At 45.9% G+C, this 23,471-nt stretch overlaps 1 protein-coding gene across 6 annotated transcripts in view; it reads right to left on the reverse strand.

Moving 5' to 3' along the window:
• Positions 1–19,040, reverse strand: part of TBL1X (transducin beta like 1 X-linked) — a 247,265-nt gene extending 228,225 nt beyond the window's left edge. For 3 of the 6 annotated variants that reach the window (XM_012433981.3, XM_012433975.3, XM_012433980.3), the window contains exon 1: positions 16,923–17,000. The gene's annotated coding sequence lies outside the window, so the exon portion shown is untranslated. Of the gene's footprint in view, positions 1–15,914; positions 16,087–16,922; positions 17,001–17,702; positions 17,732–18,934 lie in introns of those variants that run through there. The other 3 variants (XM_012433976.2, XM_012433979.2, XM_012433978.2) reach the window with 3 other exon arrangements.
• Positions 19,041–23,471: the final 4,431 nt, after the last annotated feature.

Consider the following 23,471-nt stretch of genomic DNA (forward strand, 5'->3'; position numbering starts at 1 on the left):
ATTTTTTTTAAAAGAGCTTAATTTAGATTTTGATTTTGGAAAGTTCTATCAAATATCAAAGGTTTAAACACTTGGTATTACAAAATAAAATCCCAGGTCACTAGAAGTCATTTATGTAGCCATAATGATAACTCAAGAATTTTTAAAAGGCAAAAATCTTCATTCACTGATAGAGGGGAAACTCAACTTTACAAACAGGACAAAATAAAGACACTATGAGGCCAACTGAATCTGTCTCCTCTCTCCTCGTTTTTCTGTCATTTATTCAAAAAAGTCAAACAAAAAACATTCAACCTACAGAAAAACTAAATAATCCCCTTCAAATCTTAGCCAACTTGTTCATACCCACAGAACTTCCTTTATAAGATTAACCCTTTACAAACCTTTTTCAACTTGCTTCAACTTTTAGTTTTGTCTCATCACTCTTTTAAGACGATTCTTAAAATCTTCTGAACTAGAAAAAATCACATTCCCTTTTAAAAAAAACCATATTCCCATGCCTTCTTATAGCCACCCACAAAACACATTCTACTTTCCGGCCAGGAGAGGTGGCTCACGCCAATAATCCAAGCACTTTGGGAGACCGAGGCGGGTGGATCACCTGAGGGAGGGAGTTTCAGACCAGCCTGGCCAACATGGAGAAACCACATCTCTACTAAAAATATAAAACTAGCTGGGCGTGGTGGTACACGTTGATAATCTCAGTTACAAGGGAGGATGAGGCAGGAGAATCACTTGAACCTAGGAGGCGGAGGCTGCAGTGAGCCAAAATCTCGCCATTGCACTCCAGCCTGGGCAACAAGAAAAAAAAACCACATTCTACTTTCCTTCTATATCTTGCGTGTAAAACTGTTTCTCAAATAAAAATAAAAAACAAACAAAAAACTGTTTCTCCAGTAGTCTCAACTATACGTGTTACAATCTTAACTTTTAGCAACTTTTGTTTTTTGTGAAAAACCTGGTAAGTAATTTTAACCATGTATAAAACTGCAGAACCCATGACTCTTCCCAGCCTGGCCAGAGGAGATGACCTGGCTAACTCCATATGTCCTCAGGCCTTACCTAGAATCTAATGGCTGTAAAACAGACAAGTCAAACAATTATTAAAAGTCATAGAAGCAGTTTATGACCTTAAAACATCTAGCAAAGAGTATCTGACCTGCCTGATTTACACAAAATGTGTGAACTCTGAAGACATTTTTATTTTACTTTATGAATAATCTTTAAACTGTCTTTATTTATAAAAGATTAGAGTCATATCATCTAAAAGGCATTAAAGTTTCCATGTTTCTGACAATGTTTAAGTGCTTATTTTCTTTAAGCCAATTACTATTATTATTTTTCTTTTTCTTTTCTTTTTTTTTTTTGAGACAGATTCTCCACCTGTTGCCCAGGCTGGGTTGCCTTTGAACCTCCACTCCTGGGTTCAAGCGATTCTCCTGCCTCAGCCTCCTGAGTACCTGGGATTACAGGTGCATGCCACCATGCCTGGCTAATTTTTGTATTTTTAATAGAGACGGGGTTTCACCATGTTGGTCAGGCTGGTCTCAAACTCCTGACCTCATAATCCACCTGCCTCAGCCTCCCAAAGTGCTGGGATTACAGGCATGAGCCACTGAGCTTGGCCTAAGCCAATTATTTAGAGCTGTTTTATATAAACATTACATAACAAAGATAAATACACAGAAAGACAGAAATGAAGAATCAAGATAGACTTCCATTGATAGAAGTGTTTAAAGGGAAAACAGGGGCTTTAAAACAGTCTCTGTACACATATAGCCCAAATATCAGCTGTAATTAAGTCAATTTCTAACTACAGAGCTCTCAAAAGAAAAATCATTTTAAAATCTTTTTACCTGATTTCAGCCAGGACATTTCTGACTTTTGAAGCTTTTACTAAAGGGAACTTCCTATGTGAAATCAATAAGCCTTACCTAAGGGGATGGGTTAAGCATGAATGCAAAAGGTATCTCCAAAGAGCTGGTAAGCAATTTTTAAAAGATCTAGAATCTCCCTAAAGGTGGTTCAGAGAAAAGAAAATTCAAGACAAGTAATCAGAAGCTGTCTACGGAGGGGAAAAGAATCAATAAATGGCAAAAGTCCCAGAAGTATCAAACCACAAAGGACTTGCTCCCAAAGCCCAGAAATGAACCCAGGCCATAACTGTGGGAGAGCAAAGCCTTAGCAACTGACCTGCAGCACAAGGTCATTGCTATTGCATTTCCCAGAAGTCTAGAGCATTTTCAAGCTTTCAAAGGATTTTAACTGCTCAAGAGAATTTGCAAAGACTAGCTATGTCACTATTATGCATCCTTCTTTTAATTTAACCTTTCTCTTTTCATGGTATTCCCAGTTTCAATAGCAACTCAATCCAAAAAGTCTGTTAAAGTCCTTTTGATAATTTTCCAGATTTTTACCATATAAGCAAAAGGTATTTTTGGAAAGGAGGGAGAGGAGGCATCTCCATGATCCCTAAAAATTCACTCCCAGCCCCATAGGCATGGGATCTTTTAAGACAAAATTCACCCAAGGGCTTGACACATTGAGGATGAAGAGTGCACTGAGTCTTCTCCGACTCCCAGTTCTCGTGGACTGGCTGCCTGACATGAACTCAAAAATTCCTGCCCTTCAGATGGTGGAGACCAAGAGAGAGTACCCCAACATGGTCACAAAATCATGCTCTTAAGGACATAAAACAAGAGGAAATCTTCAGCAGTTTGTACTCCAGGGACCTACAGCAAAGTTCGTAACTGACCAGCCTGTAGGGCCAATGTGAGCAGCAGGCTTATAGGGGTCCTTAGCCCACGTTCTCTCCTGTGGTGCCCCTCTTTATGACAGAGCGGCACAGAAAGATAAATTCATAGAACAATGTACACCAGATTTGCTACAGCCTCAGACTAGCCTCACATATACTTTTCTCACTAATAAACACTGAGTTTTACCATTCACTCAACAGGCCTGCAGAGGCCAGAAGCCTGATTGGTAAGAAATTCTTACCCTTTTGCCAGCATACCACATTTCTGGCTCCCTGTCCCTGAGTGGCCCTCACGACTCTGTTCACTGCACCATAGTCACAAAGGAAAATCACCTTTTTCCATTTCATGGAACCACCGGCAAAAGCCTCTCAATTTTGCAAGATGCCGCACAACGGGGTGCATGGGGGAACCGAATTCACATTTTCCATCCCAGTCGAAGCAAAATACACATCACAAAACACACTAGTCACCTAGATCCACACCCAATATTGAGCTGCCCCTGTTGGTCCCTGTCATCACTGATCCATTCAAGGTGGGGACAGACGACCTCCAACAGAGTTCAAGGTGTGGTGTCTGAGCAAGATGAAGAGGGGACCATCACCCCTCTTCGGGCCCGTTGAGCCTCAGCTAACAATTCCATCAGGGCTCAATGAATGTGACCAGACAAATAAGGAAAGTTCTGAGTGAGGCCTGCTGGATTTCTGTCGGCTAGTCTTCAGAGACCCCTCCACATGCACAAACACACAGAACAGAAGCAGGATGGACAGAGGCCTTCCACACTGACTAAGTATTCCTCCCAACAGTTCCCTATTCTCCATCCGTGATGCAGCCGGTCCCTGTGACAGGTCTACATGTCCACGTGACAGGTTCTAGACTATCTTCCCACTGCAATTAGCTCTGTGCACCAAGGGTTGACAGAGCCTCACCAGCAGAGACAGCACCAAATACGGCCTTCAGCTAAACAAGCGACCTCCAGAGCTGACCTCCAGGTCCATCACACTGGTGAGGACTGATGAACCACGGACAGGGGATCCCAGATGAGCCCCCAATTTTGTAACGGCCTGAGGGGTTTCTCCTGCCTGCTTCATAAACAAAGACCATGGCACTGTAGTAGAGAAATAGTTTAATAGCCACAAGGCCTTCCACGCTACCTGGGAGATGGAGTTCGTATTCAAATCAATTCATCCAAGTTCGCAGGTTAGGGGTAAAGGCAGTTTGGAAGAAAGGGTCGGGGTAGCTAGGCTTGCTGCTGATTGGTTGGGGCAGAGATGAAATCATAGGGTTTTAAAGCTGTCCTCCATGAGCTGAATGGCTTCTGGGTGGGGCCACAGGAGGGGGTCCAGGTGGAGCCATGGGTGTCAGACATGGAAAAAACCTGAAAAGATATCTGAAAAGGCCAATCTTAGGTTCTACAACAGTGATGTTATCTGCGAGGGTAATTGGGAATTTGCATATTTGACAATCTGGCAATGGTTTATACCTTTGCCTTAGCAGCAATCAGGCTCCTCTCTTCCCTCATCCCGATGGCCACCCATTAGCGTTACAGTTTGGGGCAAATTCTGAGTTTGGGGCAAGGCCTATTATCATTTAAACTGTAGCCTAAAAGTCCTCCAAAGTTCACTTGGTCCAATAGCCCAGGAATAATTAAGGCAAAGGGAAGATGGGGGATGGGTTAGCTTAACTTACTGTTATAATTTTCTCACTGATATAATTTTTGCAAAGACAGTTTCAAAACCGCCTTGGGTTGAGGACCATAGAGCAGAGGTATATCCTGGGAAAACATCCAGCTTCCCTCCAAGGCTGAGGTTCACAGGCAGGTGCTTTCAAGATGAAAGACAGGGGAAGCATAAGGGGATGTATGCCCTGGGGTCCTGTGCTCAGCTCTCCAGGGACTTATGCCACCTTTCTACAGGCAGTTCTTTTCCCACCTCCTTTATGCACTATTTCCCACTGTTAATACGCAAACAATGAGCTCCTCCTGTATGCCAAAGTCCCAGTTAATTACTTCCCACAAGGTTTCACATTTAGAGCCTGCAACAAGTCCACGGTTATCCTGATTTTACAGATGACAAAACTGAGGCACAATGCCTGTAATACTATTATACTTGCCCTCTTTCCTCTTTCCTCACCTTCCTCTTCTGGGGAGGAGGGGGCAGAAGGTGAAGTCACTAAGTCAGGTCTCACCATCCAGGAAGTTAGGCCAAGCACAGAGATACTCATTCTTGGAAACACAACTCTAAAATATCCACAAAACAGGAATCTATAGAGACAGGAAGGAGATTCGTGATGGCCTGTGGCCGGGAGGTAGGAGCAGAAATGGGTGACAACTGAGCAGGAGCAATCTTATTGGGAATTGAAAATCTTCTAAAACTGGACCATGCTGATGTCTACACAACCCAGTAAATTTACTAAAAATCATTGAATGCCACACCTCAAAGAGGTGACTTTTAGGGCATGTCATTTATAGGTCAATAACAATGTTTAAGAAAACTGACTTAATTTTAAGTCAGACACAAGAGTTCTAAGTTAAATGACATATCGCTACAAGCTGACATCTTGGCAAGCCAAGGGCAAACATTTATGACAAAGCCAAATGGAACAAAGTAACACAGAGCTTGCAAAAGGAATGACTGCCCAACCTGAATACACAATGTATCCAAGTCAACTCCAGGAGATACAGAAAGCCACACACCAGCAACTGCCCAACCCAGTGGTGTGGACTGAAGAATTTCCACTCCAATGAACATCTGGGCCACCAGAAACCCATACAGAAAAATATATTTGTTGTCCAAATATAGAACAGTGAATGGAAAAGCAAACAAAACAGGAAATTACAGAAGGTTGAACATTTACTTTTAGATAGCCAACTACGAATCCAGCCCAAACTTCCCTTACAGCAAACGCCATGCAGAAAAGTGGGATTAATGATCCTGGGGCTTGGTCCTCTGTTGTGCCAGACACATAAAGAAAGGAAAAATTCAAAAATGATAACTTACCCTGTGTTTTTATTATGCTTAAAGATGAACTAGGAAATAATGAAAACATACAAAATCTTGTTTCAACTAACTTCTCTAAAAACATGTCCAGGATATTCAAAAAATTACAAAACATAACTAGAAACTATCTAACTACTGGGCAGATACGAGCAGTACTGACTGAGATAAAAATGAAATGTTTCCATGAGCTAATCTTATTCTATATTTAGTTTGAGTACACTAATGTAATTAACTAAGGTTATATAATTTTGCTAACTTCAAATTTTCAATTATAAAGCTTCACATACAATTATCTGAACTAAAATTGATTTGATTTTTATTTTGGTAGAAAGATGAAAACGGCTTATTTTAACAACCCTATCTTCCTAATAAGAAGTTACTCCCTTCATTGATATAAATTATGTAGATGGTGCTTCAACAATGCTCTAAACTTCGTTTTCATAGTTTCTTTCAAGGTTAGTGTACTCACAGCTTCCATGTCCTAGGGGCTTTTATCATTTGGCCTTCCCATTCTCCTACATACCTCTGTGCCTCAAACTCACAGAAACTATACCTAGACAGCTGCCCTTTGCAAGCACAGAAGTGTGCACTTAGGAAATAAAGTCAACTCTGGTGCAGGCTTCAGAGGTCAGCCCGCTTAGGGTCATTCTCTAAGATACACTTCTGAGATATTATATAGGGTGATTTGGATGGCAAATAAGCACATGAATAATTATGAGTGTTGTCACTCAACAACGAAGACAGAAAAGGATTCCAGTTCACAGCTGAAGCAATTCAGTGGTTTCTCACTGACCTGCTTCCAGTATGAAGTCAAGACCTGTCTAAGGCTGAAAGCGTCTGACTAAAAGCAAAATACATTGTGCCATCTCTTTACTCTTACAGGGGCTGGGCTGTGGGGGCAGATAAGGCAAATTCCCAAATATACTCTGCATCTGCTTTACACTTCATTATAACTAAATTTCTTACTGGGGCCTAAATGCATTGGTCTCTGGAGAGTGGAGACAGGTGCATAAATCTAGATAGTGAAAAATTCGACTTCTTCTTTCTCCTGTCTTGACAGTGAGTGCCTTCTGAGTATTACTATAAAGAGAAGCAACAGGTTTTTTAAAAAGTAGACATAAATATTTCAGTTTATCAAAGGACAAATGGATGTCTACATAGATTCTGATAAGCATTAATCATGGTCAGATGAGGTATCCTGTCGGTACATGGAAATCTACAAGTACTGCTCCCTGTAGATTTTTAATGCACTGCACGTGTGTATGAGCATCATTTCATATAACAAAGTTGTGAATTCAATATTCACAAAGGAGAAAACAGATTCAAACACCAAAAATTACACAAAAACACTAAAGCTGACACATCAATCCTCTCAAGTTAAACAAACTAAAAACTGGTCTGGAAACCTGGAACTACTTGAGGTTGGCGTTTCATCTCGTGAACACCAAACCTGCAGCCATTCTAAGCAAATGAGCTCAGCCAGAATACCTTAAATTTGTAGATGATTCCTATTTCTCACCTCCACAGCCCACAATGTGGTCTGAGTTGTGAATATAACTTTTACATTTATTCACTCTGTAACACCAGTAATGTAGCAGCAACTGAATGAATTTTCTCAGGAAAAAAAAAAGCCCTAATGAGGCCAAGCGTGGTGGCTCACGCCTGTAATCCCAGCACTTTGAGAGGCCGAGGCAGGTGGATGAGGAGGTTGGGAGTTCGAGACCAGCCTGGCCAACATGGTGAAACCCAGTCTCTACTAAAAATACAAAAATTAGCCAGATGTAGTGGCAGATGCCTGTAATCCCAGCTACTTAGGAGGCTAAGGCAGGAGAATAGCTTGAACCCAGGAGGCAGTGGTTGCAGTGAGCTGAGATAGCACCACTATACTCCAGCCCGGGTGACAAAGTGAGACTCTGTCTCAAAACAAACAAACAAACAAACATTTAAAGCACCCTAGGACTTTTATCACAACTCAGTTCTGGTACAATCTCACGTTGCTGTCTTACAAATTCTAAACAATTTCTGCCGCAAAATGCCTAATTCTCCAGAGCCCCAAGGGCATCCATCAATGAAACTGGCTGATTTATAAACAGAATTAAGTGATTATGAAAATACTGCAGTCATAAAATGCTTAAAAAGCATAGCATTGTTTCAAGGTTTCCTCATGCAAAACGAGATACTGTCATCTAGTTCTAAAATGGGTATTTTTTCAGCTTTAAAAACAACACGCAAAATACACTAGATCCAGTATGTGCATGGTTCCCCATCATTCTTTCTTCCCTAAGTCAAATCAGAATACCTGTACCTCTGGAGCAACGTCCAGTCGTTACGCTGGTGGATCTCAAAGTTACTTAACGCACATACATGTGCATGCAAGTGCACACATACCTTAGCAGCTGAAGCCAGAGGAAAGGGCAGTGCAACTGTGTCCCACCTGCAAGCAGGGACTTCAGTATCACCTCCTCTTCCAGCCTTTGGGGAACTACATCATAAATGTTGTTTTCATCGTATATCCTTTTCAATGAAAAAGTTTTTAGCAGGTGCTCCTAATTCATGTAATTTATTTATTAAACGTATAGAATACTCAAGTAACATGCATTTTTATGGGCAAGAAATATATTTTTTACAAGTATTGGAGATGTTTTTAACAGACATTTTCATAATTTCTTCCTGCATCCCAATAAATCTTGCTGTGCACCTGCCAGAGGTCATGAAACTCATTGAGATCCTTCTGGGAATTAAAACCTGAAACCAGTCATTTCTGTCCTCTGTGCCTCTCCCAAATTTAGAGACCACTGGCCTAAAGTCATCATACTCTGAGTCCCATAAAATTGATCAGAGCATCCTGTGACATGTAACATCCACAAGCATCTCTCCTTGTTCTCATCTAGTCTACAGTAATTTCTGTCATGTACTGGACAAGGGAGATCATTCATTCTTATTTTCACAAACTTCTGAGCTCAGTGCATCTCAAAGGTTAGGCTTTTTGAAGTATCCTAAGACAGATCCCTGGAAATGGCTGAAACTGGCATAGAACCATCAGTGTGTCTTGAAAATGCAAGCTGAATCTGACATTTTCTTCATAATCAAATTGGGAATTAAACCAAGTTAGGTCTTCCAGACTGTCCTGCTACAGTCAGAAGTTGGCAATTGCTGTTTTCAAGTTTATAATTTTGAATTCTTGAGTTTTTATCAACATGGAGCTGGCATTACAGTTGTGTGGGATTAAAATGCTTGATAAGATTCTGTTGAAAAACGAGCTGAAGGCAAGGACACAAGTTTATTTGGTTCCCCAAATAAAAGCAGGGACATCAATTCCCTATTCAGGGATATCAATTCCCTATGCTTTTGGGAAATACAATCTGAAACTGTGAAGCCACCTGGACTTTTATGGCAGCTGGGAATTACCTTTACATATTGGCACTACCGATTTTCCCATGGCAGACTTTGGTGACAGTTCTCCACTCAACTTCATTTCTCATCTTCACATAGATGACAAGATAACAGGTACAATCGAAGGAGCACAGTGTCCAGGTTGAGAAAGAATTACCCACAGTGCACCAGAAATTGAAATCACGACTCAGTCCTGCTGAATTTTCCTCCAGTTCCTAAAATGACTTTATATGGTCTTGTCATATTAAAGTATTTGTTGGCCAGGAACAGTAGCTCACAACTGTGATGGCAGCACACTGGGAGGCCAAAGCAGGAGGACTGTTTGAGTCCAGGTGCTTGAGATCAGCCTGGGCAACACAGCAAGACCCCATCTCTAGAAAACATTTGAAAATTTAAAAAAAAAAAAAAAAAAAAAAGCTGGGGATGGTGACTTGTGCCTATAGTCCCAGCTACTTGGGAGGCTGAGGAAGAAGGATCACTTGAGCCCAGAAAGCCAAGGCTTCAGTGAGCTATGATCATCTCACTGCACTCCAGCCTGGGCAACAGAGCAAGATCCCATTTTTGAAAATAAATAAATAAATAATTTGTTATTATTGATTTAAGAAATAAAATGGCACCATGTACAATAAGCTTCTTTTTGTCCAAATTCCCATCAGGAAATTCAGACAAGTAGAAATGCTTGCACCACTGAATTACACTGCACGTTCACACGAACCCTAAAGCGTCCTCTAACAACAACAGGCAGGTCCCTAACTGGAATGAGTCAAGCTTCCCAAAAGGCAACACATGCCCTTCTCTGATTGCTCTGACATGATGGTGCTGGGGATGCAGTTCTCAACAGACCTGAAGGAAGGTTTCGGCATCTTGGAGAGCTGGCTGGGAAGAGCCTCACCTCCTCCCTACTTCCGTATTCTAGCCTGGGCAGGTGTTCCAGAAAGGAAAGAGCCTTGTGCAGGCTATCTGGGGTCATAATCTCGGTTCCAGGCTCAAGGGAAACAAGCAGAGAAAACTCTCATGTTCTCTTTAAAGCATTCCGGCTACATCCACCACGATAGGAAAAATGACAGGAATTCAAGGCAGACACCCAGGTCAAGAACAAACACTGTGAGTTTTGCTGTGAGCATTGTTTGTGCTTCTTTCACAGGATCTCCCGGGACTGGAGAACTGCCGCACTCCCAGGAATCACTCAGAGGCACCCAGCAGCACAAAGCACCTTCCGACTAGCTGTGGGTTTCTAAACAAAAATGCACAACTAACTTAACAATGTTTACCAAAGTACTGCTTATTTTAATCATGGGAAAACTGATCCTCTAGGCACAGGACATAAACAACTGTCACTGTATCCCAATGTTTAGTTAACATAAAACCATCATCCTTAACCAGTCTGAAAAAAACATGGCCTCCCAGGCCTTGAAGCATGGTCTGTCTTCCAAACCAAATCTTCACACCTGGGAGGGAGGAGAAGGCTTGAGGCCACTCATCCAGCCCTTTGACTCTACACGCTAGGACATGCACAGGTTCTGTGACTTCACACAACCAGGCAGACCACCTCAGGCACGACAAAAGTCACCAAAATGCCAGGACAAAAATTATTCTAGAAAACATGCCACTTCATGAGATCACAGAAAGCAACGTTACAGCCCAAAGTAAAATACAGGTTAGCAGCTCCAGAAAAGCACAGATGTAGGAATTCATTTTTTATTTCTACAACAAACAAATGCAAAAACAACTTGATATTTTTAGGCTATTTTATATTCACATTATTAACCCATTGGGAAAACGGCAAAGATTCTTCATGAACATGTGTCCTGTTTTTGAAACTAAAGCCAAGACTATAACCATTTTACATATGAACGATCTTTCAGTAGGACTGTGCAAAAAGGTGAGGGTAACATCCTCTAAAAGGACATCAGAGGCCGGGCGCCGTGGTTCATGCCTGTAATCCTAGCACTTTTGGAGGCCGAGACGGGTGGATCACCTGAGGTCAGGAGTTCGAGACCAGCCTGATCAACATGGTGAAACCCCATCTCTACTAAAAATGCAAAATTAGCCGGACCTGGTGACACATGTCTGTAATCCCAGTTACTCAGGAGGCTGAGGCAGGAGAATTGCTTGAACCCGGGAGGCAGAGGTTGCAGTGAGCGGAGATCATGCCACGGCACTCCAGCCTGGGCAACAAGAATGAAACTCGGTCTCAAAAAACCAAAAATAAAAACAAAAAAACAACATCAGAAAATGTCCCACCTGAACCAATGAGGTAGCAAGAACTAACTGGCATAGAAAAAAGAGCAAATGGCCAGGCACAGCGGCTCATGCCTGTAATCCTAGTACTTTGGGAGGCCGAGGCAAGCGGATCACTTGAGGTCAGCAGTTAAGACCAGCCTGAACAAGAGACCAGCCTGGCCAATATGGTGAAAACCCATCTCTACTAAAAATACAAAAATTATCTGGGCATGGTGGTGGGTGCTTGTAATCCCAGCTGTTGGGAAGGCTGAGGCAGGAGAATTGCTTGAACCAGGGAGGCGGAGATTGCAATGAGCCAAAATCCAACCATTGTACTCCAGCCTGGGCGACAGAGAGAGACTTTCACTAAAAAAGGAGAAAGAGAGAGAGAGAGAGAGAGAAACAAAAAGAGAGAGAGAGAAGGAAGGAAGGAAGGAAGAGAAACAAAAAAGAGCAAATAGGCTGGCCCACTGGCACAAGTCTGTAATCCTAGCACTTTGGGAAACCGAGCAGGTGGATCACCTGTGGCCAGGAGTTTGAGACCAGCCTGACCAATATGGTGAAACCCCATCTCTACTAAAAATACAAAAAAATTAGCCAGGCATGGTGGCACATGCCTGTAGTCCCAGCTACTCCAGAGGATGAGAAGGAGAATCGCTTGAACTCAAGAGGTGGAGGTTGCAGTGAGCCAAGACTGTGCCGCTGTACTCCAGCCTGGGTGACAGAGTAAGACTCTATCTCAAAATTTTAAAAAAAGGGAAAGGAGCAAATAATTAAAAGAACATAACTGAATTGTTTGTAACACAAAGAATAAGTGCCTGAGGAAATGGATACCCCCATTCTCCATGATGTGATTATTATACATTTCAAGACTATATCAAAATATCTAGTGTACTCTATAACTATATACACCTACGTGTCCAGAAAAATTTTTTTAAAAATTTTAAAAGAAGCAAAGCTTTAGCAGCCTCAACAACACACCTGATTTTTTTTTTCCACTGTGGTTTCTTACATTAAGAAGCAAAGCTGTTCTTTTCCTTGCTTGTGATAACATCTACAGTGCTAAATGTGCTGTTCTAAGAAAAGCAGGTTGGCCAAAGCACACAGAGGCATGAAGTTCATGTGTCATCAGAGACAGGAGGCAAAGAAGGTGCTGGAAGAGTGGACGGATTCGCCTAACACATTCCACCATGTGTTACATTCAGATGGGATCCCCAAGACTTGCAGAGCAGATGGGCGGGTGCACCAGATTCAGGACAGTGGGGGTGACTGTGGACGAACTGTGGGAGACAGAGCCACAAACATCTCTGGGATGAGGAGATTGTTCTCTCTCCTGATTATGACAGTGGCCACACCAATGTATGTACTTGTCAAGACTCATAATGCTATACATCCAAAGAGCCAAATTTACCATACAGTAATTAAAAAAATAAAATTATATAGATATAGCCCTAAATGTAAGAGGGAAAAGATAAGGAAAAAAAAGCAAGCAAACACCATCGTGACTGATGATGATACCTTTCCAGACCCAATTCTCAATTTCAGAAAACAGGAAAATATAAGCATGTTAGGCTCTGCCGGGTGCAGTTGTTCACGTCCCTAATCCCAACACTTTGGGAGGCTGAGGAGGGAGGATAACCTAAGGCCAGGAGTTTGAGCCCAGCCTGGCCAACATGGTGAAACCCCATCTCTACTAAAAATACAAAAATTAGCCGGGTGTGGTGGGACATGCCTGTAATCCCAGCTACTCAGGAGGCTGAGGCAGGAGAATCACTTGAACCCGGGAGGTGGAGGTTGCAGTGAGCCGAGATCGCACCACTGTACTCCAGCCTGGGCATACGAGCAAGAGTTCATCTCGGGGAGGGGGGAGGAGAAAAGCATGTTAGGCTACAGCCATTATAATAATTCTATCTCCTTTGACTGGGTAAAGTGGCTCACACCTGTAATCTCAAACACTTGGGGAGGCCAAGGAGGAAGGATCACTTGAGCCCAGCCAGGAGTTTGAGACCAGCCTGGGCAACACAGTGAGAGCCTGTCTCTACTAAAAATAAAAACTAAAAAATTGCTAGGTATAGTCCCAGCTACTTGGGAGGCTGAGGCGGGAGGATTGCTTAAGCCCAGAAGGTTGAGGCTGCAGTGAGCTATAATAATTGCACTGTCTCAAAATAAATAAGTAAATAAAAACTAAATGAGAACTATAATAATTCTATCTCCTTTAACACAAGAAGCCTGGGAAAACTTTCTCTCTCCCCCTCCCCCCCCATATATATATATATATATATATATATATATATATATATATACACACCCCTACCCATCTCCTCTCTCAATGAGAAAATTAATGTTAGGGAAGTTCGTTGATTCGCCCAAAGCGGGCAGTCAGTGCAGGGCAAGCTGGCTGCAAAGCAGATTTCCCTCAAAGCTGTCCCCAGCACCCAAGTCCAGCGGGAGCCCAGATTCCCCATGACCAGGCAGGGCTTGGGGCACCTCTGGGGCTCACTTGGACGTGGAGGCCAGGGTCCCGCAGCAGGGCCACGCTCTGGGAGCCCTTTTCCTACTGACACTTGGAAGAGGGCCTCCACAAGGAAAATGCAGGTCCACACCCAGCTGGTCCAACCTGTTTGCTCATTTGAACAGCTGACATTAGCAAATGCCCCCTTCGAACGTGCGGGACAAAACTGTCCCAGATGAGAACCATGAGTTAGCTGCAAAATTCCAGAGCTTAACGTTGAAAACACTGTTCCAATAACCAAGAATCTTTTCTACCTTCATTTCTAAAGCTTCGCTGTCTCCTGAACCCGCCGCCTATCATGCCCCATCTCAATCTCTCAGATCCCATTGGCCAAGAACAAACCTCGGCAAGAAAAGGAAACAGTACCCAACTTCCTCTGGAAACTCAACATATTCTCTCTTTCATCTTAACTTTAAATTTGTTCCAATTCCATTTGTAACGGCTTCCAATTCACTTCTGCAACCTTCAGGTATGCAGTAGATTCTCTGTAAATATTTGATGGGGATGGCCGCGCTGGAGGGGGCCGGCTTGGGTGGCCCATCCATCTGAAGTCAGGCTCTCGCTGGCCAGGCAGGCAGCAGCCCGGACGGACTCCTTAACAGCTTCCTTTCTCCCCTGGAGATGTGAAACTCCTGTTCACAGCCTAGGCTCTCTTTGCCCTTTAGAAACCTGTGGACTCCTTCAGCCCCTTCCCACATCCAGCTTTTCTTTGGGTTCTGGTAGGTTTCATGTTTGCCAGTCTGGCTAGCGTGGTCCATTTGGTCAAGCCCCACAGAAAGTGAGGGCGGGAGTGGAGGGGCAAGACCAGAGGGAAAAACTCGAGCCCAGTCTCCTGCTCAAGAGGTCAGTTACCTCCTTCTCACTAAAAATAGTTATGGGGAAAAAGTTTATCTTTCCAACTAAAAAAAGAAAGTGTTTACAATATGCCTTTAGTGTTGCTTCCTGGCTGAAACTGATTTTTCAATGCCTGTGGTAGTGAAAGATTAACAACCTCTTGGATGTAGCGTACTAGGTATTTTTGTTTTTCCTAAGGGAGGATAAAAAGCAAATGCAAGGCATCAGGAAAGCAGCAAAAGGATGGTCTTGCCTCGCTGGGCAGAGAAGCTGTGATGATCAGCTAGGCCTGGAGGCCCACACGGCAGTGCTGCAGGGCAGAGCACCGGAATCCGGACACCCTGCAGAAAACTGGGAAGGGGCCAGGCCCAGGTTCTAACGGAGGTGTTCTCCTATCCAGCAGGAGTGGATCAGAGAATCTGAATTCCTGACACTCAGGACCTGCTGGAGATGGCCTCTGCTCATCACCTTAAAAGGTGAAAAAAAGCTTCTAAGATGATGCACAGAACCAGTGCTACTGATATAATTGATGGGAAAACTCCAGAATTTGAAACATTCACTTCTAAGTGTGTCTACAATAAAGTTATTATTTTTTGCAAACTGTTTCCTCTTTATACTACTGGCAGGGAGAAGTTCTCTGAGCCCAGTAAAGGGGCAAAATGCCTGCGGGTGGGGAAGCGAGGGTGGCTGCACTACGCCACACATCTCCGCGTCAGTCCTACAGGTGTGTGTGCTCCGAAGAGCTGGAATCGCCTTAAGGGTTGGTGATCCAGTGGTGAACAACTTTCGTTGTTTGTATTAGTTACGCAGTTTGGTGGCTTTCCACAAAAATCTGCAGCACACCTGAGACATGACAACCCTTTAAAATAAGCGTGTCATACTCAACATTTTTCTGGATTTTATTTTTCCTAATTGCATCTTTTCTAGGAAGGACTTGTAAACTTTTCGTAAAATGGTCAAGAGCCACTTCGTGACACCAAAGCCATGGCCCGGGACCTTAGCAGGGAGGTCGCCTTCTAGGTTAAACGAGGGACTCGGCGGCGTGTCGGGAGAGGAAAACATCCAGAAGGCAGGTCAAGCCACACATGACAATGCAAAGCAGAAACAGTTGCAAATACAATAGAGGGTGGGTTTCTGTTTCTTTTTAGGTTTTGCTCCAGAACATCACTGACTGACTCGAAAATAAACGTCGGTCCCTACCTTTGCGGAACGTCCAACGCAGCTGGCTGGGGGAACACGAGGCCTTGCAGCGAGTGAGCCCTGGCCCCGGTATGACCGCGCACAGGCGATGCACGTGAAGTCCAGGCCCTATACCCGCACCAGCGGGGCTCCAGCGACCCACAGTTGTCACATATTCGGCCATCCCCGACTCCCGAAGGCGCACTCCCCATATCGCACTCCGAGCACCGGTCCCATCGTTAGGGAAGGTCCCCCGGAGCAAGGCTAGAGCTCTGGATCTGCGAGACCCACCCCACCCGCCCTGCCAGAGCACAGGAGCAGCAACAGGTCTGTGCTCTCCCCGGGCGGCGCTCTGCAGACCCTCGACGGGCCAGGGGTGCCCCCAGCCCGGTCGTACGCTCTGGCCGGGGAGATGGGCAGAGGACAGGGGCTCCCGACTTCCTTGACAGTTTCTGCGCTTCAGAAACTGAGCGGACGCGGAGACCGCGCCGCCTCACCAGCCACTCGCCCCACTCCGCGCAGCTGCGCTTCCACCCGGGTCCGGGCGGGCCGGCCCGCGTCGCGGGGATGAATGGGACTCCCCTTCCCAACAGCGGGGAAATCCCGCCACCGCCCCCCACCCCGGGCCCCCGAGCCCACGGTGGCGCAGGTTAGCCCAGTAAGCCTCAGGATCGGCAGACAAAGAGGCATCGTAGGAGAAGCCGAGCGCTTCCCGAAACTTACCGGCCGCCTCCCCCTCCCCAAAACAAAGAAGCCCCCAGGCGACCTCCGTCTCCTTCCTCCACCGCGCGCCCGCACTTTGGGGAACCGCCACCTCGGGGTATTGTTCAGCCTCCGGGGAGCGCGCTGCACCCCAGTCCGAGCGCCGCGGGGACAGTTGGCGACCTGCGCCTCCAGGAGTTCCAGGGGCGGGAGGAGCGTCCAGGCGCCCCGAGCCGCCGGCCGGACCCCCGAGGGTCAGCGCGGAACCCGGCTCCCCGCAGAAGTTAGCGGACCCAACGCCCGGCCCGCCGAGCCCCGCGCACTCACCTCACCGCAAGCAGCGCAACTTGTGGCGGCGCCGCGCGCCCGGCTGCGCTCCAAACCTCCCTCCAGCCGGCAGCCTCCGAGCCCCGGCCGTGCGGCGGCCGAAGAGGGCCCGGCGCCCCAGAGCAGCCGCGCGCCGCCCCTGGGCCGCCCCCGCCCCGCCGCCGCCGAGTCCCGGAGAGGGCGCGGGCGCTGGAAAGTTTCGGTGGCGAATGGCGGCCGGAGGGAGCTGCGGCGGCGGCAGCGGGGCGGGGGCGCTGGCGGCTCCTCGCTCCCGAGCGCGGAGTGGGGGCGCTGAGGCGGGCGCGGCGGTGGCGGCGGCGGCGGCGGCGGGAGAGGGCGGGACGGCGGGAGGGAGCGGGACGGCGGGAGGGACTGGCTTGGGCAATGACCTCCGCGGGGAGCGGCCGCGAGCGCGCGGACTCCAGCTGGGAGGACCGCCAGGGGGGCCGCCCCCGCCGCCGGCCCCTCCCCCGCGGCCGTGGGAGGCGACCCCGCGTCCCACCCGGCCCCGCCCCTGCGCCCCGGGAGGGCCGCGTCCCGAGCCAGCCCCTCCCCCACGAGGATAGGGACTCCAGCCCCGCCCCTCCCCCATGGCACCTAGTGGGAGACCCGCGTCCCAACCCAGCCCCTGCCCCTTGGTCGGGGGACTAGCGTCCCTACGCAGCTCGCCCCGCTCCCCCACGCCTAGGGTGGGTGAGGGGAACCCGGGCCTCTCCCTGGTTGCCCGGGCCCAGTCCCTTCCCCGTGGCCCCCGTGGGACTGAGAGGAACCCAGGCTTACCCCCATTCCATTCCAAACCCAGCCTTTCCACGACTGCCTGGAGGGGACAGGAACCTCGGCCACCCCCTCGGTTTCTAGCGGGCAGGGGAACCTCGGTCACTGCTAAAGTGTTACCCTCCCCCACCCCAAAAAGGAAGCAACCCGGCTGCCCCGACAAAACCCCAGCCACCTGCCCGAGGGTGCATCTACCTCAAAATCGGCGTTTTAGAAGACACCCCAGTTATCTTTCCCCACCTCAAAAAGTGGGGACTCCGGCGGAGCCTCCACCTTTGCAAAACACCTCCCAGGAAGAGCCAGAAATGCTTAGGGACAAACTCAGACTCCGTCAGAGTGGCCGGAGCTCGGGGGTGGGGGCTGAAGAGGAGGTTAGGGGACCTGGGCCAGCGGGCTTCATCACCCCCACCCCCACCCCCACCCCTAGGCTTCAGCCCTCGGGCCCTTGCAAAGTGTTTGATGTACGTAATGGCTTACACGGCCTGGCCCTGGTGCACCCAGGTCCCCAGAGCTCCTTCCTCCCCTCCACCTTGGTGCCGACTCCCACGACTCGCGACCTTAATTCAGTTAAACAGATCTCCGCTCCCCCTCCCCAGCACCTCTCGGGTCAGCCTTGTTGAATATTTTTCAAATAAGTTTGCCCCTTCCTTTACTATATAAGCTTCGTGCTAAGAGCCCGGTACACTCAGAAATATAAACTATAAACTCACTTGCTCTTCCTCGAACACTAGACCATTTGTTGTTCTGGTTGTGGGGGGAGGGGGACCCGAGGTGAGGTTTTTTGTTTTTTGTTTTTATGTAGTCTGGCACTGTTTCGCACTGTCACCCAGGGTGGAGTACGGTGACAGGATCTCGGCTCAATGAAACCTCCACTTCCCTGATTTAAGCAATTCCCCTGCCTCAGCCTCCCAAGTAGCTGGGATTACAGGCGCAAGCCACCACGCCCGGCTAATTTTTTTTGTATTTTTAGTAGAGACGGGGTTTCACTATGTTGGCCAGACTGGTCTCGAACTCCGGACCTCAGGCAATCCGCCCGCCTCAGCCTCCCAAAGTGCTGGGATTACAGGCGTGAGCCACCGCGCATGGCCTGAGGTGAGTTTTTAAGGGGCCGGTCCTCCATCAAAAAGGCGGACCTCAAAATTACCCTGCAAAATATTGCTGTAAAACGTCAATGATGCAAAACGACTATTGCTACACCATCATCATTTAAGGACATCAATAAAAAAATACACACTTACACAGTCTCCATAATTGTGAATCAGCAGAATGGATTGTGTCTTATTATGTATCAGTTGCCATTCAAGGCCCCCCAGAAGGACTTGGTGGGGCCTTCCCTTGAGCCTGCCCTTCGTTGCTCCCGGGCTCCCTGGGCTTGTGCAGACTGATGCTGAGGTATTACATGCAATCGAAAAACGAAGGGTGCAATAGAAAACCCGAGCTAGCTCATGATGCAACCCTGCCCTGGCTACACGTGCTTCCCTTCCCCCACCGCCTGCTGGTGGGAGCGCTGCGTTTTTTCCGCCTGTAGGGTCACATTGTGGTTGATTGATTCTCCTTTCGCCTTGCTCAGTCATTCAGATTTGGAAAGTAAATAACAAGTTGACATCATTACAGCTCTGGGCTTTACGCGGACGCAGCCCTCGGCTACCGCACACTCTGGAGTAGCTGCGCAGCCAATCGGCCTCCTAGCTTGCCAGACTTGCTTGTGGTTAGCAGTTGGAAATTCCAAGCTAAACTTGGTTAAAAGGCCTCTTTGTACGTTTTGATTACTTGGCAGATGCCAATCATTTAAACTATGGGAAAGTGGTGGAAATCCTCACTCTCAAACTGGAGTCCAGTGTGGCCAGGATTTACAGCTGATCTCCTATAATTGACAATGCAAAGGAGCTCAGAATTCATCTTGCCTGTTTGATAATATATCCAAATAATCCCACCGGTCTTATTACCCGTAAAGAGTCAATAGCTTTTATCATACACTCATTGGACCCTAAAGGAACCTAAGACAGGAAGAGAGACCGCCTACATTTATCATGAAATCACCAAAATTCCTGTTTTTGAAATGCTAGATGGGCAGTAGGTAGGTGATAATGACATTGTGTTATTTAATTTGTTTCAACGATTTTTCAAATGTGCAGTCCTATAAAGTGGGAGAACACAAGGAAAGTAGAGCCAGAAGAAGCTAGTGTAGTCTGAGAAAGCTGAAGGATAACAGGGCAAGGGAGCCACAATGATTTGTGCAGACACCCACAGCACTAGTGATGTGCGTGTGTGTGTGCGTGCGTGTGTGTGTGTGCGTGCGTGTGTTGCAAACAATTATTTTCAGTTAATTGACGAGGGAGGGGAAAACAACCTGGTTGCAACAAATGCCACCAACTTTCCCCATAAGCAGTACCTCAAATTTTAATTAAAAGGCAGAAGGAATCCACACAAATATACTCAACTAATCTTTGACAAAGGAGCAAAAGCAATTCATCCTTTTTAACAAATGGTCCTGGAACAACTGGACACCCATATGCCAAAATAAATAAAGACTCTAGACATAGACTTTATATCTTTCACAAAGATTAACTTAAAATAGAACATACCCCAAACGTAAAAGGCAAAACTATAAAAACTCTCAGAAGATAACATAGGAGAAAATCTAAATGACCTTGGGTTTGGCAATGACTGTGTAGCTAGAACACCAAAAGCATGATCATAAAAGAAAAAAAAATGACAAATTGGGCATCACTAAAATTTGAAAAGTCTGCAAATGACACTGTTAAGAGAATGAGAAGACAAGTCACAGAATGGGAGAAAATATTTGCAAATTCCATATCTGATTAAGGATTGCATTTAAAATATGCAGGCCAGCATAGTAGCTCACACCTGTAATGCTCTGCTTGAGGCCAAGAGTTGGAGGTTGCTGTGAGCTATGATCTCACCACTGCACTCCAGCCTGAGCGACAGAGGAGACCTCGTCTCTAATTTTTTTAAGTGTATGTGTGTGTGTGTATAGGTGTGTTTGTGCATGTACATATATAGGTACATATGTGTATAATTCTTAAAACTCCACAATGAGAAAATAAACAACCCAATCAAAGAGCAAACAATCAGAAAAAAATCTCATCAAAGAGATACACAGATGGCAAATAAGCATATGAAGAGATGCTGAACATATATCATTAGGGAATTGCAAATTAAAATAACAATGAGATACTACTACATACATTAGAATGGCTAAAATCCAGAAAACTGACAATCCCAGATGCTGACAGGATGCAGAGCAACAGGAACTCTCATTTATTGCTAGTGGGAATAAATTGTACAGCTACTTCAGAAGACAGTTTGGCCATTTCCTACACAGCTAAACACAGTCTTACCATACAATCGGCAGTGGCATCCCTAGGTATTTATCCAACTAAGTTGAAAACTTACATCCTCTAAATACCTGCACACAGAGGTTTATGGCATCTTTACTCATAATCACCAAACACTGGAAGCAACCAAAGTATCCTTCAATAGAAGAATGGCTAAACCAACTGTGGCTCACCCACATAGTGGAATATTGCTCAGCACTACAAAGAAATGAGCTATCAAACCCCAAAAACATAAGAAGGAACCTTAAATGCCTATTGCTAAGTGAAAGAAGCCAGTCTGAAAAGGCCACATACTATATGAGTCCAACCATATGACATTCTGGAAAAGGCAAAACGGATAAGACAGTGGTTGCCAGGGGTTCAAGGAGGAGGAAAGGATGAATGGGTGGAACACGGTGAATTTTTACAGTGGTGAAACTATTCTGTGTAATAGTATAATGGTGAATACAGGTTATTATACATATAAGTGTGTGTATATATACATTTGTCAAAATTCACAGAATGCACAACACAAAGAGGAAACCCTCATGTAAATATGGAATTTATGATAACAATATATCAATCTGTCAATATTGGCTCCTTAGTTGTAACAAATGTACTACACTAACTTAAGATGTTAATAATAGTGAAAGCTGGGGAGAGAAACAATGTAACTTTGCCCCTCAGTTTAGTTGTTTGCAAATCTTTTTTTTTTTTTTCTGAGACAGAGTCTCGCTCTGTCGCCAGGCTGGATTACAGTGGTGTGATCTCGGCTCATTGCAACCTCTGCCTCCCAGGTTCAAGTGATTCTCCTGGCTCAGCCTCTCAAGTAGCTGGGACTACAGGCAAGTGCCACCACGACCGGCCAATTTTTTGTATTTTTAGCAGAGATGGGGTTCACCATGTTAGCTAGGATGGTCTCGATCTCCTGACCTCATGATCTGCCCACCTGGGCCTCCCAAAGGGCTGGGATTACAGGCGTGAGCCACTGCACCCGGCCAGTTGTTCTGCAAATCTAAAGCTCTTCTAAAAAAAATTACTCTATTGGCTGGCACAGTGGCTCACACCTGTAATTCCAGCACTTTGGGAGGCCAAGATGGGAAGATCACCTGAGATCAAGATCACCTGGCCAACGTGGTGCCCGTCTCTACTAAAAATACAAAAATTAGCCAGGCATGGTGGCGTACACCTGTAATCGCAGCTACTTGGGAGGCTGAGGTAGGAGAATTGCTTGAACCTGGGAGGCTGAGACAGGAGAATTGCTTGAACCTGGGAATAAAAATACTCAATTATTTTTTTAAAAAGAAACACTGGCCAGGTGCTGTGGCTTACGCCTGTAATCCTAGTGCTTTGGGAGGTTGAGGCAGGAGGTTTGAGCCCAGGGGTTCAAGACCAGCTTGGGCAACATAGTGAGATCCCATCTCTACAAAAAAAACAAAAATAAAAAAAGATAGCTGGGTATGGTGATCTGTGCCTATAGTCCCAGCTACTTATTTGGGAGGCTGAGGCAGGAGATCAGTTAAGTCCAGGAGTTCAAGGCTGCAGTGAGCTATAACCATGCCACTGCACTCCAGCCTAGGTGACAGAGCAAGACTCTGTGTCAAAAAAAAAAAAAAAAAAGACAAAGAAAGAAAGATATTAAACTCATGACTTACTGCCCGGTTTTCATTGACTCTAGTGTTTAATTTCCCCCAGGCCCATCTAATTTTCAAGGACTCTTGACATATGGGCCAATACTTGCTTCCATGACTGGCCTACTCAGAAATCCCTGATCTTTCAAGGATTGAACCAAATTCCTGGGATCCGCTTGCCTCACTGTTAAATTACAATCACGCCTGCTTCTTTCCTACTCCATTTTTTTTCTTTTCTCCTTCCTTCCTTCCTTCCTTCCTTCCCTTCCTTCCCTTCCTTTCCTTCCTCTCTTCCTCCCTTCCTTCCTTCTTTCTTTCTTGCTTTTTGATGGAGTCTTGCTCTATTGCCCAGGCCTGGAGTGCAATGGCATGGTCTCAGCTCACTGCAACCTCTGCCTCCTGGGTTCAAGTGATTCTCCTGCCTCAGCCTCCTGAGTAGCTGGGATTATAGGCGCCCACCACCACACCCAGCTAATTTTTGTATTTGTAGTAGAGACGGGGTTTCACCATATTGGCCAGGCTGGTCTCTAACTCTTGACCTCAGGTGATTCACCCATCTTAGCTTCCCTAAGTGCTGGGATTACAGATGTGAGCCAGCATGCCTTGCCTCCTACTCCATTTTTTTAACCAAAGTTTAGATAGATTTTATCATCTGTTTAGAGAGGAGAGAAGCCAAATAATATCCCTAATAATAATATCCCTAATAATATTAGGGATATTATTAGGGATATTATTAGGGATATTATTATTAGGGATATTATTATATGACTCAAAAGAAAGACCATTTAGTACAAATAGGTCCTCAG

This window comes from Aotus nancymaae, unplaced genomic scaffold (assembly GCF_030222135.1).
Source record: "Aotus nancymaae isolate 86718 unplaced genomic scaffold, 86718_ANA_hifiasm-v0.15.2.pri h1tg000058l, whole genome shotgun sequence".
Classification (NCBI taxonomy): Eukaryota; Metazoa; Chordata; class Mammalia; order Primates; family Aotidae; genus Aotus; species Aotus nancymaae.